Source organism: Sapajus apella, unplaced genomic scaffold (assembly GCF_009761245.1).
Source record: "Sapajus apella isolate SASKATOON/1434 unplaced genomic scaffold, GSC_monkey_1.0 scaffold131, whole genome shotgun sequence".
In the NCBI taxonomy this organism is placed as follows: Eukaryota; Metazoa; Chordata; class Mammalia; order Primates; family Cebidae; genus Sapajus; species Sapajus apella.
Genome location: NW_022437071.1, coordinates 34925 through 41379, shown reverse-complemented (window position 1 = coordinate 41379; position 6455 = coordinate 34925).

Genomic DNA, 6455 nt, shown 5'->3' with positions numbered 1-6455 from the left:
TTTCTAATTTTATCATTAATATTTCCTTTCTTTGGCTTGTTGTTAGTACATTTTCCTCTTTGTATTTTTATTTGTTTTGAGACTTTCTCTTTGGTCCATGGACTATTTACATACATTTTATCTCCAAGTTATTATAGATTTTACTGTCGTCTTTCTGTTTTTGATTTTAATTTTTTTTTTTTGAGATGGAGTTTCACTCTTGTCACCCAGACTAGAGTGCAATGGCATGATCTCAGTTCACTGCAACCTCTGCCTCCCGGGTTCAAGCAATTCTCCTGTCTCGGACTTCTGAGTTGCTGGGATTACAGGTGCCTGCCACCATGTCCAGCTAATTTTTGTACGTTTTAGTAGAGTCACATTTCACCATGTTGGACAGACCAGTCCTGAACTCCTGATCTCAAGGAGGTCACCCCCAGGCCTGCCAAAGTGCTGGGATTACAGACATGAGCCACTGTACCTGGCCAATTTTTTAATTTTATTTGCTAGAATAAGGTCTACCTTCCACAGACAATTATTTTAAATATATATATATATATTCTGTTGTTGTTGGGGAAGTAGTCTAAAAACATTTATTAGAATGTGTTTTTTGATAGTGTTTTTGAGTTTTTCTGTACACTTTCTCATTTACTGTCTAGTTATTTGATAAATTTTGGGAGAAGGGGTGGAGTCTACAACTATAATTGTACATATGTTTCTTCTTCAGTTATGTCAGTTTCTGTTTTGCAGTTTGAAGATACATTCTTTGGTGCCCAGTCATTTAGAATTACTATGTCCTCTTGGTAAACTGATACTTTTAGCATTATGTAATGTCTCTTCTGTATCTAATAATTTTCTTTGTTCTGATATTAATATAGCTCCACTTGCTTTCTTTTAATTAAGGACTGCACAAAACAGATTTTAAATATTTAAACATTTTCTTACTTTAACATTCTCTATATCTTCATGTTAAAATTAGTTTTCTTGTAGACAAAAGAGAGTGTGATCATATTTTTAATCCATTCTGCCAATCTCTGTCTTTGAATTTATGTAGTTAGACCACTTACTTTGATTCAATTATTAATACATTAGGACTTAAGTCAGCCATTTCATTTTTGGTTCCTGTTTCTTCTGTCTGCTTCTTATTTCTCTCAAGTATTTTCTCAATTAAGGGACTCAAAAATTATTTTCTCTTCTATCTTCCTATAGGTCACTCAACCATTTCCTAGAATCTTATTTTAATATTTTGTCTTTTTTAGTTCATCTTTTTGTATAGCTTTTGTAATGATTGTTCTGTGTATTCAATTTTATCAGCACAACTGTAAAAACCTTACATTTTATTTTGATTGTTAACCTTTTATAACATATAATTTTAAAATAAAATAACTTACATACTTTCTTTACATATATTTCAAACCACATTATATATAATTTTTACTTCACCATCAATAATAATTTAACAAACTCAAAATGAAAAGAAAACCTAATGTATTTATCCGTTTTTGCTGACCATGTTCTTTCTTTGTTCCTGATGTTTATAAGTCATTATTTTATCATACCCTTTCAGTTTAGAGAACATTTTTTAGCTATTATTTTAAAGTAAGTCTGCTGCCAACAAATTATCTCAGGCTTTCTTCATCTGATAATTTCTTCAATATCCCTTCACTCTGGAGGGGTATTTTTCCTGGGTATGGAATTCTGAGTTGTCAATTCTTTTCTTTGGGCACTGGAAAAATATTGTGACTTTAAAAAAAATCTTCTGTGGTTTCTGATGAGAAATCCACTGTCATTCTGTTACTTTTTCTATTAGTAAATTTTCACCTTTCTTTGGCTCCTTTCAATACTTTTTTCTTTCATTTTCAGAAGTTTACTTATGATGTGTCTTGGCATAAATTTATCTGGGTTTATCCTTTTTGGGATTCATGCACCTTCTTGAATCTCTGACCAAATTTGTAAAGTTTTCAGCCGATATTTATTAGATTACTTTTCAGCCTCCGTCTTTCTATTCTCTTTCCAAGACTTTAATGCACAAGGATTAGAGGTTTTTCTCATATGTCCCTGAAGCTCTATTCATTTTTCTCATTCAGTTGATTTAATTTTTATAATTAATTTTATAATTAATTTTTATAATGTGATTTCTATTGTTCTACTTTCCTGTTTTCTATTTTCTCTGTTTCTTTTAATCTTTTTTTTTAATTTTAAATCCTTCTTTCTGTTTATTTCTTTTTATTATTATACTTTAAGTTCTGGGGTACATGCAGGATTGTTACATAGGTATACACATGCCATGATGGTTTGCTCCATCCATCCCCCATCACCTACGTTAGGTATTTTTCCTAATGTTATCCCTCCTCAATCTCCCCACCCCCTATATCCCTCCCTTAGCCCCTTGCCCCCCAACTGACCCCAGTGTGTAATGTTCCCCTTCCTGTGTCCATGTGTTTTCATTGTTCAACACCCACTTATGACTGAGAATATGTAGTGTTTAGTTTTCTGTTCTTGTGTCAGTTTGCTGAGAATGATGGTTTCCAGATTCATCCATGTCCCACCAAAGGACATGAACTCATCTTTTTTTATGGCTGCATAGTATTCCATGGTGTATATGTGCTGCATTTTCTTTTTAAACTCATCTACCTAGCTTTTTATATCAATATTGTATATTTGATTTATTAATTTTTCTTTGGTTTTTCTGTATCAGATACCAGTCCCTCAGTAAAGAGAAGAGCACCTTCTATTTTTACTGCTATAAAGATATAGGAGGAAGTCTAGATTCCTCAGGTAGTTTCCATCGACTCTACAGGGATGCAGAGGAAGAGGGGAGAGATTTTGTTGTTAGTAGTGATGTGAAAGTCCCAGGTCCCTATGTGGCCTTCTCTGACATCATGTCAAATGAGGATGTTGGAGTAACACACTACAACCTATGAGGGTGTAAGTCTAGGCTTCTTCTTCAAGCTTTGCTGGTGTGAATGTTGGAGGGGGATAGATTTTTATTCCTCAGTGTCTGGGTGGAGTAGAGCAGTTATTGTCTACAAATTCTCTCTCTTGCTAGGCTGTCCCTTTTGTAGAGACAGCATATATACAACAGATATCAAGTGCAAATTCTGACAGCATCCAAGATGCATGCTCTTTTTACAATATCATAATTTATATTTTTAATTGATAGTTATTTCAAGACTTTAATTTAGAGAGCAAGTGACATTAGTTTTTCAGTATTTCCTATGAGTAATCTAATCTTAATTTTTGATTAATATTTAGGGTGAAGAAAGTAATGGGAAAAACAGCTTTGTTTCTATAAAGTAGAAAATAGACAAATTGAGCCGTAAAATCTTGTCATACCAAAATGTCAGAAAGCTATTATATCAAAAGGCTTAAGAACCAGCTTGAAGAGGCTACAATCATCTGCTTAAACTGGGAAAATCAGTAGATGTTTAAAATAACAATTAACAATTTTAATACGTTGAAACATACCAGATATATTTAAATACATGAATCTAACTGGTGTCTAAATATAATTACAAATTTAGAGAAAATACAGAGCTGACAAAGAACAGGCTTACTGTAAACATAATAATGCTATCAACAAAATCTAGAATATAGAAAATCAATATAACTTCAACGAAATTCAACTTATATAGAAATAACGAAAGAAAATGTTTTTTAAAAAACAGAAAAAGAGGAGGAACCTATAGATTCAAAAATAACTTATGAGCCAGACAATATAAGCTTAAAAGAAAAAGAACTATTAACGTAAAATGAGTCCTATGATGAGATTATGCAAAAGAAGATATAATATTTCTAAATGTGTGTGCATCTAAAAAATGCAGTCTTAAAATATAAAAGCAAAAACTGAAATTTTGCACATTATATTTAACACACTTCAGTAACTTATCAAGCATGTAATAATACATGTTTGAGAAACACGAATAAAAAACTTGACTTAATTCAAATACAACAGAAAATACATCTAAAAACTTCATCAATTTACATATAACATTTACCAAAATTGCTCATGTGCTGGGCCTTAAAGCAAATATCAGTAAATTTAAGTTTCAATAAATCATACAAATTATATTTTCTGCCACAAATATGAAAATGTTAGATAGAAATCAATACCAAGGACAAATAGAAATATGCAAATGTTTTTAAAATTAAACAATATACTATCTAATATTTCATAGATAAAGAAATCACAAAGAAATTTAAAACATGTCGAATTGAGCTAAAATAAAAATACATACAAATCTGTGTAATACAGATAAAATTATTTTTAAACATAAATTCATAATGAATATAAATGATTTTTTTTAAAAAAAGAAAGGCCAAAAATCATTTTCTCATATTCATCTCAAGAATGTAGAAAAAAGGCAAGAAACGCAGAAAAAAGTAAATATAAGGAGCAAATTTTAGTGAAATAAAAAATACTCGTATGATAGAGAAAAATTAACAAAGTCAAAGTTTATAAAATTTATAAATCTCTAGCAATACTGACTAAGGTAAGAAGAGAGATGGCAGAAAGTACTAAAATTAAAGATAAAATAGGGATATCACAGTGTAGTATACACATATTAAAATGATAAAGATATTATAAACAACTTTATGCCAGTAAATTATAAAATTTAGATGAAATGCACAAATTCTCTGAAAAATACAATTCATCAAAATTGCATAAGAGACATTAGCAAAGTCTGAACATTGCTGTTATTACTGGATTATTGACTCTGTAATTTAATTTCCAACAAAGAAAACTTCTGGTCGTATGGTTCTATGAATAAAAAAATTTTGAACATTTAAATAAGATGTCATAACATTAGTACTCAAGCTATTTCAAGGAAACAGCATAACAGAGGTCATACTATTCCAATCATTTTGTGTGGGTAGCATGAAATCAATGCCCAAATCTGACAAGAACATCTCAATTTATTAAAGCTTAAGGAAAGGCTCTCTCATAAAGTTAAATTTAAAAATTAAGGAAGATATCACTAAATCAAATTCAGCAATATCTTATCATAATATATCACAAGTGAGTTTTATAATATTTGATAAATTTTACAACCATTCGTGATTTTTAGAAATCCTTAATTTGATAAAGGCCATCTAAAAAACCTGCAAATCTCATTCTAAATGTGAAATATCGAAAGCTTTCTTCAGATATCAGCAATTAAATAAGGATATTCACTATCCTCACTTCTATGCAAAATTAAATTTGAGGTCCCAGCCAGGGCCTCCATGAGACAAGGAAAATACATAAAATGTTGAAAAATTTGTGGGATGCAAACACACAATCTTATCGAAAGTAGTCATCCTCAGCTGACTCTGCAGCAACTGAATCTCAGGCAATTTATCAGTGATCTCTGTTAGCAAAATAGTCTTCCTACCATTGGCGCAGGGTGGAGCAAGTTGTCTCATCATCTACATATCCCAGTTTAAAGAAAGCTCCCTTCAATACTCTTTATGTGTGACTCAGGAGATTGGTCCTCCAGACCTCTATTCTAACACATACAGTATATCTATCTGAGCTTTTATGATAAAACATTTTCTACAGAACTTGGATTTAAGGCAACCAGGAATCCTAGCATAGCTCTTATCAATGCTCCTACAGGCTTTCTTTAAAACGCAAGCAAACATTGTTTACTTTTTAGGCGTAAGCCTGCTTTCTACTTTTTGAAAAAGCTACACTGCTCTAAAAAGTGATATTTGCTACCCAAAAATGACAACTGTGGTAATAGATATGTTAGTTAATTTGACTGTAATAATCATTTCACAATGTATACATATAGCAAATCATCATATTGCACATCTTGAGTATATATAATTTTTGTCAGTTATACCTCAATAAAGCCAAAAAGAACATATATGTTAAAAAAGAAAAACATATATGCCTATGTCATTACTTAAGAATATGTTTACAATTTGACATGGTAGGGTAAAACATTGTCAAAATAATTTCACTTTTTTGAGAAACAAAACAAGTTATCCTTTAAAAATTCTTATAAAAATTATATCATGACTCGATTTTCAAAAGCACCAATGAGTACCAAAATACATAGAAATAAATCTAATGAAATTGTGTAAAACTTCTATTCCTATATTTTAAAAATTATTAATGAGATACATAAGAAAAAGAAAGAAATATGTCTTCTTTATGGATTGAAAGATTCAATATGATAAAGATGCCAATTCTGCAAAATTGATTTAAATATTAAGTGCAATCATAAAAATCCTGTCAGGAAATTGGTAGAAATTCTTAAACTAATACTAAATTAGACAAAAGGAGTCAATAAAATATTGCTGAAGATGAAGATGTGGAAGATTTAACTACCATATATAAATAAACAATTATTAAATCAAGGTGTTACTGGGGCAAAAACAGCAAAATAAACCAATATATCAATCTAGATAATACAAGAAAGCAAGAAAGAAACCTTCACATATGTAATTAGTTCTCGGATTAAAAAGTGATAATGGCCAGGCGCAGTGGC